This window comes from Phocoena sinus, chromosome 10 (assembly GCF_008692025.1).
Source record: "Phocoena sinus isolate mPhoSin1 chromosome 10, mPhoSin1.pri, whole genome shotgun sequence".
Lineage (NCBI taxonomy): Eukaryota > Metazoa > Chordata > Mammalia > Artiodactyla > Phocoenidae > Phocoena > Phocoena sinus.
Window position 1 is genome coordinate 11200762 of NC_045772.1, and position 14139 is coordinate 11214900.

The 14139-nt window shown below is 45.2% G+C and overlaps 1 long non-coding RNA gene across 1 annotated transcript; it reads left to right on the forward strand.

Annotated features, from left to right (window-relative positions):
• Window positions 1-2051: 2051 nt before the first annotated feature.
• On the forward strand, window positions 2052-8911 carry LOC116760720. The gene is made up of 5 exons (XR_004351819.1): window positions 2052-2108; window positions 3782-3864; window positions 4913-5211; window positions 5514-5585; window positions 7116-8911. It is a non-coding gene; the product is annotated as an uncharacterized LOC116760720 (long non-coding RNA).
• The last annotated feature ends 5228 nt before the right edge of the window (window positions 8912-14139 follow it).

Genomic DNA, 14139 nt, shown 5'->3' on the forward strand with positions numbered 1-14139 from the left:
AGATGGGAGGGAGTTCAAGGCTAACGTGGCCTCCTTTTCCCATCCTGGGGACCGCCATCCAACCCCACCATTGGCAGGGACCTGCCCAAGACTCAGGGAGTGCTTAGACTCTGTTCCTAGATTCAGACACATCTTCCCCGGGGTTCTGCATGAGATTCTGCTTCTCTCTAGACTGTGGTTTTAGTCTTATCTCTAGGCTGCTCTCTCTGTTGCATAATTTGATTCTGTTGAATTGATGGTTTCTTGAGTATGACAGAGGAAATGGCAAGCATGTGTTTTGGGGTGATTAGCATGGGAATGGGGGAGCTGACGGGACACATGGGTCCTCTCACACCAGGCTGTCTCAGGTAAGGGGGGAGCTTTGGAGTTTGGTGGGAAGGCAGATGAGGAGAGCTGAGTAGATTCAGACTGCATGGGCTCATCAGCCCTGGGGTACAAGGCCATCAGGGCCTCTCCCATCTGGGTGCTGCCCAAGACCTGACCCCCAGCTCTGATCCTTCCTCCCAGCCTGGCCGATGGGGTGGCTTTCCATGCAGTTAGTTCTCCTGTAGGCTTCAGAGATTCTCTGCATCACTGTCTCTCTTCAAGGGGCCACTCCCTCTGCAGCCTCCTTCTCCCTCAACACCCACTAAGGCAAGAGGCCTCAAAACTGTCATAAGGGCGTTCCACATTCTTAGGATTTTGTTTCCCTGCTGATTACAAGATAAAACTTGACAGGGGTAATGAATCTGGCTCATTGAGAGAAGTCACAAAGGTTCTGGAAATTCCACGGACATTCCTCTGCACAGAATTGTCAGTGGTGCTCAGTGATGTTATCTCAACTTTGATGGCCTTGCGGAAGATCCCTTGTCCTTTTGTTTTTAGGAGGAGAAACCACACCCAGCCTCAACGCTGCCTGAGAGAGGGCCCTGAGGAGGCCTTCATTCCCAACTTGGCCCTGAACTATCAAGAATGGAAGAAAGGTCAGCTGTCTGGTGGCCCCAGGCCAGCTGGAACTGGTTACAATCTTCCCCAAGAGACCATCAGGGCCAGACGCAGCACATTGACTTTCTGATTCATCCCAGTCACTGCCAGAATTCCAGGCTCCCAAGGCTTCCCCTGTGACCCAGAAATTCATTCCCAAGTTCTCTGTATGCTTCCTAATTGGACCCCTTGTCTGATCCCTCAGCCTTTCCAAACCCTACCCTACACTCCTGGGAACTCCTGGTCTAGCAACAGCTCAGGCTCTCTTCTCTGACTGTTCCCTTAATTCCTGTTAAGGGTTGAATTGCAACCCCGCCCCCACCCCATTCATATGCTGAAGTCCTAACCACCAGGACCTCAGAATGTGCCCTTATTTGGAGATAGGGTCTTTACAGAGGTAATCAAGTTCAACTGAGGTCATTAGGGGTCAAATGAGGTCAAAATGGACCCTTAAGGCAATAGAACTGGTAACCTCATAAAAAGAGGAAATTTGGAAACAGGCATGCATACAGAAAGAACAGTCTGTGAATATAGACACTGCCATCTGCAAGCCAAGGAGAGAGGCCCCGGACAGATCCTTCCTTCACAGTCCTTAGAAGGAACCAGCCCTGCCAATAACTTGACTTCAGGCTTCTGGCCTCCAGAGCTAAGACAGATTTTGTTGGTTGAGCCACTCAGTCTATGCTACTGTGTTAAGGCAGTCCCGAAAACGATGATACCCGTCCAGCTCTGACTCAAGCCTGCCCTCCCCTGAGGACATTTGCTTCCTCTCCAGCTCTCTCCAGCAGAGGACTTTTTCTCCCATTCCTGTCTTCTAAAATCCCCAGCTCATTTGAAGTTCACGGCATCAGACTCTACCCAGCTTCCTTCCATGTTGCTGGCATCTGCTGATGCTACAATCGACCCCTGTCAATCACTGATGGCTTGAGGACCTGGTTTGCTGTCTCCTTCCCTCCACTCCTTAGGGCATCATTTCCAAGATCCAATCCATCCAGTACCTCAGCCTCTTGGTCACTCATCACATGAGTGGCAGAGCTGTGGTTCAGAGCCTGTTTCTTTCTACAGTCCCACAGCCAACAGGTGAAGTACCTGGATTCTGGAGTCCATCTACCTGGGATTGATTTCCGTCCCTGCCACCTAGAGCTGTGAGTCCTTGGGCGCTGCCATCTTCTAACCTCTCTGTGTATCAATGTCTTTGTTTATAAAGTAAAGACTAGTGTCTTCTTTATGAAGCTGTTTTGAGGACTAAATTAGAACATTCAACTAAGAAACTATGTGGCACATAAAAAACTCATAATAAATGAGTAGTATTAGTATTAGTATTAATATAGCCTGGAAATAAGAGCAGTCTAGTAGGTAGAACTTTGTATCCCAAGAGGATGACAGCAGAGTGAGAGGACAAGCGGAGGAATTGTTTACTTAATTACTTTATATGCTATATACTTTATATACTAGCTACTTTATATACTAATGGTAGAATCAGGTCTGGAATACAGACTTTCTGAGTCCCAGAAAATGACAATGCAATAAATAAAATTAATTTATATTTATTGTATAAGTCAAGGTCCGATCCAGAGACAGAAATTACATATTTAACTTTGCTGTGTAGCAGAAACAAACACAACATTGTAAATCAACTATACGTCGATAAAATAAACTTTATTTTGATTCATTTGTCTTACTTTTTAATTAATTTTTATTGGAGTATAGTTGCTTTACAATGTTTAAAATAAATTAAAAAAAAAGAAATCACACGATTTATTTGACCAGAGAGAATCTGACATAAATAATTGTTAAGTATAAAGTTGTTAACCTGGTAACTAAGAGGTTAAAAAGAGAGAGCGAGAACTTTAAGGTATCATGGAGGTAGCAACTGTAGAATGTAGCTACCAGCCCAAGTGCTTGGGGAAAAAAGGGAAGAGCTTGGAATTATAAAAACATAGGAACTGAGAGAAGGGACCCCATTCAGGTGAAGCTCAGACACCTGAAGAAGGGACACTGTTCAGCTGGTGCCAGTGTCTTGGGAGGTCGGGGGCAGAGTTGCCCAATGAAGCTGGTCCTGCCAGTGCTGGAAAAACCACAAAATGGAGAGGAAAGAATTGCCACGGCTGGGGTGAGGTAGAGTCCCCAGAGTGAGGCTCATGAGAACAGCTAGGAGGCAGGAAGGGGCAAGTCCTTTCTTCCTCCTCCAGCCTCAAAGCATCTCTCTTGGGTCCCCGTTAACAGACACTAAGAGGGTACCAGCTGAAAAAGCAGAAATGTGGTTGGGGAGTCCCAGGCTCAAAATGGCAACAAAGCAGAGGACAGAAGGACCTATTTGTTGCTGAGAGACAATAGCTTAATAACCAGCACAGGCAGGTCATCGATACAGGAGGAAAATAAGGAAATGTGTGTGGCAGGGTGGGTTGGAAAGGGGCTGGGTTGTCCAATCAAAAGATGAATTTCATATTAATGTCAATAAATTGTGCACTTATAATGGCAAGTTATATCCTATATATTTTATATATTTATTGTATATTTGAAGGAGATACAATTTTAAAAAATCTTGCCTACTTGCCCCCCCCCCCCCAAAAAAAAACCATCACTGAATTCCTATGGCTAAGGGAATCCTTAGCCTAAACAGGGAATCCTAAACAGGGAATCCCTTGTTTTTTTATTTTTTAAAAAATTTTTTAAAATTTTATTTATTTAAAAAATTTTTATTTTATATTGGAGTAGAGGTGATTAACAATGTTGTGTTAGTTTCAGGTGTACAGCAAAGTGATTCAGTTATACATATACATGTATCTATTCTTTTTCAAATTCTTTTCCCATTTAGGTTATTACAGAGTATTGTGCAAAGTTCCCTGTCAATCAATTATGGGGCATACTCATGAATAATAATATGTTCTCAATGTACTGGTAAGTGAAAATGCTGGTTGAAAAATAATACTTTTTGTCCTCAAATTATAAATCATGTATTTTTGCAAATATAAGAGGAAATATAAAAATATAAAAGGAAAAGACTGGAAGGGCATACATCAAAAAATGTCAAAAGTTTTTTTCTCTGGCTAGGACTATGGGTGATTTTTGTTTACCTCTTTTGCTTAGCTGTGGTTTCTAATTTTTTTTTTTTTTTTTGCGGTACGCGGGCCTCACTGTTGTGGCCTCTCCCGTTGTGGAGCACAGGCTCCGGACGCGCAGGCTCAGCGGCCACGGCTCACGGGCCCAGCTGCTCCGCGGCATGTGGGATCTTCCCGGATCGGGGTACGAACCCGCGTCCCCTGCATCAGCAGGCAGACTCTCAACCACTGCGCCACCAGGGAAGCCCCTGTAGTTTCTCATTTTTCAACATGTATTATTTTTTTAATTATTTATTTTTGGCTGCGTTGGGTCTTTGTTGCTGCACACGGGCTTTCTCTAAGTGCGGCGAGCGGGGGCTACCCTTCCTTGCAGTGCACGGGCTTCTCATTGCGGTGGCCTCTCTTGTTGCAGAGCACAGGCTCTAGGCAGGCGGGCTTCAGTGGTTGTGGCTCGAGGGCTCTAGAGCACAGGCTCTGCCATCGTGGCACACGGGCTTAGTTGCCCCACAGCATGCGGGATCTTCCCTGACCAGGGCTCGAACCCATGTCCCCTGCATTGGCAGGCAGATTCTTAACCACTGCGCCACCAGGGAAGCCCTCAATATGTATTATTTATGAACAGGGCAAGAAAGGAGAACCAAAAGCTTCCTGGTCACTGAAACTGCTAATGTATCTAAAGACAGCTGGGCCCATCAGGAAGGAGGCGTAGAGCCCTTGGCAGGGCAGACAGACAAGGGCAGCTATGGAGTCCAAAGCCATCTAAGTCCTATTCAGAGGATTGGACCCTGGGGAAACTAAGGCACAGATCTCTCCTGTGAGATGAACACCATCAACCATCACGCTAAATAATTAAACATGCTAATCACCCACTTATCTCCCCATTCCAGACCTTGAGGATTAGAATTCATCTCCCCAGGATGGCTCGGAGAGAATACTGGATAGAGATTGCAAGTGTTTCGTGTCCCCGCAATTATATTTCTTGCTGTAAATTGATAAGCCGAGGTGACGAGGAGGGGGAAGGGAGCGTGGTCTGGCCTGGAGCTTCTGGCTCTCAGGGCCACTGCTCTCTACCCTGACCCGTGAGGCCACCACTTGGGCTAGTTAATGGAAGACCTCGGGCCCCTAGGAAGCAGCGAGTTCCAGCCACTGCCTGGAGTTGTCATCAAAGACAAGTTTATTCCCCAAGGTAATGTAACCTCATCCTCCATGCAAAAGAACAAATTCTCAGAACTCTAAGACAGAAAGAAACACTGGATCACAAAGGAGAAATGTTCTTCCCCTGGAGCCATTTGCTCCCCAGCTTGAGACTGGGGGCAAAACTCCTAACAGACCCCTATATCTCCAATTCTTGAACTTCACTGGGTGTCACAAAGAGGGAAGGTGCTGATGGATGGTAAGCGCTTAGATCAGTGTCAGGCACATGATAAAAGTTCAAGAAATACTCATCGTGATCATTATTTCTCTGGTTTATTTCTGTTCCTACAACAGACCCACGTGCCACCAGAAGGGCCACCCGGCTTCTGGGTGTCTGCATGCAGAGACCAGGATAAGTATTTGGAGGTAGGTTTATCCTCTGACACGCTACTGAAAGCCCAAGGGTCAAGATATTCTTTAAATTTCATGATCTTCAAATGCAACAACTCCAAGGAACAGTTGGAGGAAGCCCTTTTGCGATGCCATTCCCCACGAGAGCACATTTGGTGTGGATTTGAAGCCAGTAGCCTCCTCTGCCTAACCAAGGAGATTCTGACACTAGACCAGAGGTAAAAATAAGATCTCGAACTTGGTCCAAACATGGCAAGCATCCACAACTCAACGTTATAGGAATTACAGTGGACCTCTCTCTAACCCCATCACGATGTCAAGAAACCCAGGAATGGTGCAGTCCTCGAGTTTGACAGGAGAAAATATGATGTTTCAAAAATTAAGGGAAAATATTGGAAGGAACTGAAGCATTCAAAGAACTGGATTCCAAAAACAAAGGCAGATGCTCTCGTGGTACGATCAGGAGTGTTTAAAAGAAAGAGACAGACTGCCTGGGTCCAAATGCTGCTGTCAGCGAGACTTCAAACGGCTTACTCAGTCTCTCCATACCTCCGTCTCCTCATTTCCAAACTGGGGGTGCTATTTTCCTTTTTACACGGGACCACTTGGAAAGTTCAGTGCGGTGATCCATGGAATGTGCTTAGAGCTGGCCCTGGGCAGAAGGACGTGCTCAATATATGATCCTGGATGTTTTTGTTTCGGTTTTATTTTATTTTTTGTTTCTCTGTCTTTTTTCTTCCTTCCTTTTCTGTAGGTCACATTCTAGAATTTTCTCTAATTTAATTTTGATTTGTCTATACAGTTTTTGAGTGTATATCTCAGTACAGCCTTTTTAAAATTGAAGTATAGTTGATCTACAATGTTGTTTTAGTTTCTGGTGTACAGTCAAGTGATTCAGTTACATATATATATATATATACACACACACACACACATATATATTCTTTTCCATTGTGGTGTATTACAGGATACTGAATATAGTTCCCTGTGCTATACAGTAGGACCTTGTTGTTTATCTATTTTATATACAGTAGTTTGTATCTGCTAGTCCGAAACTCCTAATTTATCTCTCCCCCACTCCCTTTTCCCTTTGGTAACCATAAATTTGTTTTCTATGTCTGTGAGTCTGTTTCTGTTTTGTAAGTAAGTTCATATTTTAGATTCCACATATATGTGATATCGAATGGTATTTGTCTTTCTCTGTCTGATTTACTTCACTTAGTGTGATAATCTCTAGGTCCATATCCTTGATGTTTTTGACTGGGAGCAAATTTACCTTTTCCATACGGTCAGATTAAGTCAAGCAAATCATTTGCTATTCCTCAAGTATATTTTAATCTTTGAACCATTCACCTGATAGAAGTGGATGCTTTCAGTGCATAGAAAAAATATTTTACTTATTTTTATTTACTTATTACCAAAAAAATTATATTTTTCCAAAAGAACTTTACTTTTCGCCTTTGGGAAGAGATCTTAACACTTTCCAGCTGTTGATATTTGCAGACTTTCCATTGACTTCCTTTGCATCTTTCCTTAACTCTGCAGGACAGGTGCTAACAGCCTTGACGAGATATTCAGAGGAAAGTCTGGTTCATCTGGCTTCATCTGGCTTCATCCTTTGGCCACCCATTCCCAGAAGGCTGGCAGCAGTGGTCCCTACCAGATGACCTCTGCTTTCCCTGGGACAAGGGGGCAGGTAGCACCACTGATGGGACATCACCAGGTATCTTTTGGCTTCAGGTTGCAGAAATATTTTGTCCTTTTTGTACGACTTTCATCTCATCCGTCCCACGTTGGTTTGTTGTTTGGGAAGCCTCTGCCCCACCCGCCTCTTCCAAACACCAACCTGATCTTCAGACGTTCTGTGACTCAGTCATGGGGATTCCAGGATTCCAGTCGCCCAGGTTTCTGAGGTTATAAGACTTCAGCATCCACAGGAGCTAATGTTCCTTCTCAAAGCCCCCAATTTCCAAACAGGAAGGACATAAGCCCCGGACCAACGCCACCAAACATCCCAACGGGTGTTATTTGGGTCCAAGTGTACACTGTTTAATGTCAAATGGGTGAAAAAGTCAAACCAGCCTTACCGGAAACCTCCTGATGTATTCTGGACAGGCAGGAGAGGAAAAGGACATGGCTCATAAAAGTCCACTTAACAGTAATAACCGCGTCTCCAGCACAGTGCTTGGGCGGTTTCATGTTTATAAGGGCATCTTTCTTCCTTGAGGGAATTGTCGTAGGACGGGGTGGGTGGAGTGGGGTGGGAAAATATGATCACAGTGTCTGCGATTCCCTCCAGACTCCAGCCAACCTGCACTGCACCCCATTCCCCGCTGGACCATGGGCCCCAGCTCAAATGCTCAGAGTTTGTGTTAAGGCTTAGTGACTTCTTTTTAGGTGGTCTTCTTTTTATTAAGTCTGCATTTTTTGGGTGCGTGCTGTATGCCAGGGAATGTACAAGATATATTTCCTTATTTTCACAAACCCTATGACAAAGGGAGGTACTATTATCGTGAGTCCATTTTATACAGGAGGAAACTGAGTCTTTTACCCAAGTTACCCAGCTAGGAAGTGATGGAGACAGGAGCCATGTTTTCACTCACTGCGCCAGGCGCCTCCCCTGCTTTCACTCTCTTCACAGCCTCCCCCCAGCTTGTCACCGGCTTCACTTTCCTCCCCCTCCCCCTTTTCCCTTCCTGGTTGGCCCCCCTTCCTTCCTTTTGTCCATTCCTTGTTGCTCCTAAAGACAAACCTCCAAACCAGGACTATTGTGCGGGTTTACTGCACCAGCTTCTGGGGAAATGGAACATTAGGCAGAATTTCAAAGGAGGAAAGTCCCAAAGTTTACAGGTTGGGAAGAGGGTTCCAAGTCTCTCGCCACAACAGCGCTTACTTGGATTTCTGCCTTGGTCTTTCTTCTCCCAGGCCAGGCTCACCAATCCACAACCTCATCCCGGAAAACCCCATTTCTATCACGTCCGTCAGCCAGAAGAGTCGAGAAAACATATTAAGGTCACATTCACGGACTGCAGCCTTGGGCACTGCAAAGCATAGAAGTCACTCCCTCTCAGAAAATCCTCCTCCTCCAATTATTATGGAGACAGGAAATGTCAGCCCTCAGTCCTGCCATGGCCATTCTGGAGCCGGGAGACTCTCTTCATTTCCAAAAATGTACAAATTGACCCAAGGGAGGGTGCCAATGCTCTCTTAGCATAATAGATCAAATAATTAACACAAAATGAACGCAAAGTTCTGAAGACTGGAGAATATGAATCTCCCATGGAAACTGACTTTTAAACTTTTTAAAATTGAAGTATAGTTGATTTACAATGTTGTGTGAGTTTCAGGTGTACAGCAAAGTTTCAGGTGAATATATATATTCTTTTTCAGATTTGTTTCCCTTAGAGGTTATTACAAAATATTGAGTATTGTTCACTGTCCTATACAGTAGGTCCTTGTTGGTTCCCTATTTTATATATAGTAGTGTGTATATGTTAATCCCAACCTCCTAATTTATCCCTCCCCCTCTTACATTTTTAACCTCTAATATACCCTTAATGTCTTAGTGGTACATAGAAAAGAACATGTGTAACATGTATGTAAGCTACAAAGTATAACAAACAGCTGTGAACCTACCACTCACACCCTGAGTACTACAACACATTACCCACCATCTGTATCCAGCTGTCTTCCTCCCCTATGTATTCCCTGCCTCCCTCCCGGAAGCAACTTCTATCCTGAATTTTGTGTTTGCTATTTTTTCTTCATAGTTTTTGAGCTTTATAAAAATAGAATCCTATCTTCTGAGACTTGATGTTTTTCATTCAGTTATGTTTCTAAAAATCATTTGTGTTGCTGTGTGTTTCACCATTGTGCTCTAATCAATGAACGAACCTACTATTCTCTGGACGAGAGTTTAGATGGATAACCTCTGTTGGCGGTTATTGCAAAGAGAGCTGCCGTCTCCTGGTCCCATGCAAGAGTTCACTCTTGGATCATAAAATACACAAATGTTCAACTCTCCAAAATAATGGAAAATGGTTTTCCAAAGAAACTGAATTAATTTACATTCCTCTTATTATTACTGAGCATCTTTTCATATATTAATTCGCCCTTTATTTTCTCCTCCCTGGTGGAATACATATTCATGTTTGTTGCTCACTTTAAATATTATAGAATTGTTTGTATTTTTCTTTTCAAGATGGGGGAATTCTTTAATATTTTAGACACTAATCTTTTGTCATTTATATATCTTGCAAATATCTTTTAGTTTTTGGCTTATCTTTTCCCATGCATCTTTTGATGAACAGAACTTTGTATGTTTGACAGAATGTAGTCAAATGTATTAATATTTATTTAAGGATTTCTTCCCTACTCCAAGATTAGGTAGGTAGTATTCTATATATCTTCTCAAAGCATTGCTTTTCTTTCCTACAACCTAATATATCTAAAACTGCCTTTGGGAATTGTTTGACTTAGGGATTCAGTCTCATTTGTTTGGGGTTCCGTACGGTTGAGCAATTTGCCCAAGTACCATTCTTTGATTTTCTTCCTCCTTTCCCCTACAGATCTGTAAAGCTACTTCTATCATATATCAAATATTATGTATGCATGGTATTCCTGGGCTGTCTGTTTTGCTCCGTTGCTAGATTGTCAATCCTTGTCCCAATATCACACCATTTTCTTTTCCATTGCTTTACAATGTCTTTTTTTTTTGCGGTACGCGGGCCTCTCACTGTTGTGGCCTCTCCCGTTGCGGAGCACAGGCTCTGGACGCGCAGGCTCAGGGGCCACGGCTCACGGGCCCAGCCGCTCCGCGGCATGTGGTATCTTCCCAGACCGGGGCACGAACCCGTGTCCCCTGAATCAGCAGGCGGACTCTCAACCACTGCGCCACCAGGGAAGCCCTCATTGTAGTTTTGATTTGCATTTCTCTAATGATTAATAATGTTGAGCATTCTTTCATGTGAAACACTGCTTTTCATTAGAAGGTCAGGAAGGGGGCGTGCATAGCATTTTTCCAGGAAGGATGGTAACATCTCACCAGTGTTTTTGTTTGTTTGTTTGTTTGTTTTCCGCCCGTCCCTGCACTGAATATGCACCCCGGGCACAAGCAGTTACTAATTGTTAGGAGATATTTCTCTGGTTATCCATGCTGTCTGGTTTGTCTGGACAGCACTTCTTATTTGAACTGAAAAGGGCTGCTGCTTCACATTTGCTTTCTAAAAGTCTCTTGCAAAATGTCTCTTCTGGCCCACGCTAACCTGGATCCATGCAGGGAAGGAAGTTCTTGGAAATATAGTTCCAGCTTAGCTAAGTCAACACAAGTCCAAAAGTTATGTTCACCTTTTTGTTTATCATTTGTTCTTGCATCTCAGACTATCCCTCTAGGGCCATTTTCCTTCTTCTCGAAGCATGTACTTTAACGATACTTTTAGTTCAGGTATCCTTTCTTCTTTTTTATTGAAGTATAGTTGAGTTACAATGTTGTGTTAACTTCTGACGTACAGCGTAGTTCAGGTATCTCGATGGCAGATTCTCAGTTTGTATCCACACTTGACTTCATTTCACCTTCATTACTGAAAGAGAGTTTTACTGAGCATAGAATTCTAGTTTGAAAGTTATTTTGTCTCAAAAATCTGAAGATACAATTATATTGGCTTTGGCTTCCATTGATGCTGTTGAAAAGTCCACTTCTCATTCTAATTGTTGTTATTTTGTAGCGATCGCCGCTTTCTCTGACTGCTTTTAAGATCTTCCCTTGCACTTCCATGTTCTGTAGTTTTGAAATATTGCAGCCAGTTGTGACCACTTTTAATTTACCCAGCTTATCCAGACAAGCTTCATGTATCCATAGGTTTCAGTTTTTCATCAGTTTTGAAACAGTGCCTCTGCCGTCTATTTAAATGTTGCCTCTTTGCCATTCTCTGTATTTTCTCTTTCTGAGATTCTGTTGCGGAACACAGGCTCTAGGCACTCGGGCTTCAGTAGTTGTGGCACATGGACTCAGTGTTGTGGCTCGTGGGGTCTAGAGCACAGGCTCAGTAGTTGTGGCGCACGGGCTTAGTTGTTCCGCGGCATGTGGGATCTTCCCTGACCAGAGTTTGAACCCATGTCCCCTGCATTGGCAGGCGGATTCTTAATCACTGCGCCACCAGGGAAGTCCCCATCTTTTTAAGAAAATTATTATTTACTTATATATTTATTTATTTTGGCTGTGCCAGGTCTTAATTGCAGCATGCAGGATCTTTAGTCGTGGTGCGCGGAATCCTCTGTAGTTGTGGTGTGGGGAATTCTTAGTTGTGGTACGCAGACTCTTAGTTGCGGCACACATGCAGGATCTAGTTCCCTGACCAGGGATCGAACCCGGGCCCCCTGCATTGGGAGCATGGAGTCTTACCCATTGGACCACCAGGGAAGTCCCCTTTTTGCTTCATGTGAATCTGAGTGACTCCTGTTAACCTCAACTGGGGACACTTTACTCCAGAGGGGGGACTTTCTTCTGCTTCTGCTTGGAGACGGGGACACCACTCTCTCAGGGTCACTTCAGCCCTTATCCACAGACCTTGACCAACGCCAAAGCCCCTGGTCCAGGTTCCCCATGTCACGGCCTCCCCTGGGGCTCAGCATTCTAACAGCAGCACTGCCTTTGCATATTCCGGAACAATCTCCCAGATGCTGTGGGTTCTGGCCCCAGCTCTCATCATGGGATTTTTTTTCAGTGGGGGTGGGTGGTGGGGTGGGAGGGTCATTGGAGAACCACTACTTCTTATCGGGCTCGTGATTCTTTGAAGAGTGTGTGCTATCTAGGGTCTCCATGCTTTGCAGCAGCAGGGTCCCTCAGCGAGTCTGGTCAGGCAACATGTTAGAAGTCAAACAATGGAATTTGCCAGTACATAGTTTGCATGGTCTGTTTAATGATTCTTTTTTTTTTTCCCGGTACGTGGGCCTCTCACTGTTGTGGCCTCTCCCGTTGCGGAGCACAGGCTCCGGACGCGCAGGCTCAGCGGCCATGGCTCACGGGCCCAGCCGCTCCGCGGCATGTGGGATCTTCCCGGACCAGGGCACGAACCCGTGTCCCCTGCACCGGCAGGCGGACTCTCAACTGCTGTGCCACCGGGGAAGCCCTGTTTAATGATTCTTAAACAGATGTTTCTAGTGCATTCTTACGGTTGAATTGTACTCCCCCAAAAGATATGAACCCCCAGTGACTCAGAATGTGACCTTACATGGAGATAGGGTCTGGACAGAGGTTATTAAGTCAAAATAAAATGATCAGGGTAGGCTGTAATCCAATATGACTGGTGTCCTTATAAAAAGGGGAAATTTGGACACCGAGACAGACACTCAAAGAGGGAAGAAAAATGCGAAGACACACATGAAGATGGAGGATTAGAGTGAGGTGTGTACACGCTAAGGGATGGCAAAGGATGCCAGAAAAGTACCAGCAGCTAAGAAGAGGCAGAGAAGGATTTCCCAGCAGGCTTCATGGGAAGCATGGCCCTGCAGACACCTTGATTTCAGTCTTCTAGCCTCTAGAACTGTGAGACAATAAATTTCTGTTGTGAAAGCCATCAGTTTGTGGTTATTTTTTTTTTTTAATTTTATTTTTGGCCTCGCTGGGCGGCATGTGGTACCTTAGTTCCCTGACCAGGGATCAAACCTGTGTCCCCTGCAGTGGAAGCGTGGAGTCTTAACCACTGGACTGCCAGGGACATCCCTGTGGTACTTCGTTACGGCGGCCCCAGCACACAGATGTAGGGGGCCGTGATGGCCTGGAATAGCGCTTCCACAACACAGGGCTGTGGGGATGAGAGGCACTGGCCGCCTGCCCTTTCTGGGGCTGAAATGGCAAAAGGCGGGGAGCTGAGGGGAGAGGGGTCCCCCATCTTCTCGGCTGCATTCACTCAGGATAGAGCATCTGGAGCAGAGTTTCCGTCACATGGAGCAGGGGATGGGGAAGGGAGGGGAGCACATGGAGGCTCAAATGCCACAGACTCATTGTTCTTACTGAGATTTAGTAGGCTTTTCTAGAATAAATGCTTCTCCACTTCCTGTATGCCCTCAGAACAATTTCCAGAAACTTTCAATGGTTGGTTTTTAGGATCTTTCATCAGTTAAGAGGTTGTGTCACTGGGGAGGGGCGTCCGCCAAGCTCCTCCTGCCGCCCTTCTGGAGGTGACAGCTATTGCCATTTTAGCTGCTTAGGAGAGAAAAAGCTTCAGCTCACAGAGGAAGATCCCGTCATTCTGCTTCCTCTTCCTCCCCAGTGGGGCCAGAGTCTTCCCTCAGCTCACCCCCTACTTACAATGGAGACCACCAACACCACGACCCAGGTCTCTGCCCCTCTACAGAGCAGCAGCAATAAGGCAGAGGAAGCCCTCGACCCTGGTCATGCAGAGGGCTTGGTGTTGGCCTGACCCAGAGGGCTCCCGGGGGAGTATGACTTCCATCCGTGAGGCAGGCGGCCACTCCTGGGAAAGGGCGTAAAAGGGAGTGACCAGAAGGGACATGAGTGTCGCTGGGTTTCACCACACATGGGGACAGGGCGAGGGAACAGGGCAGCTGG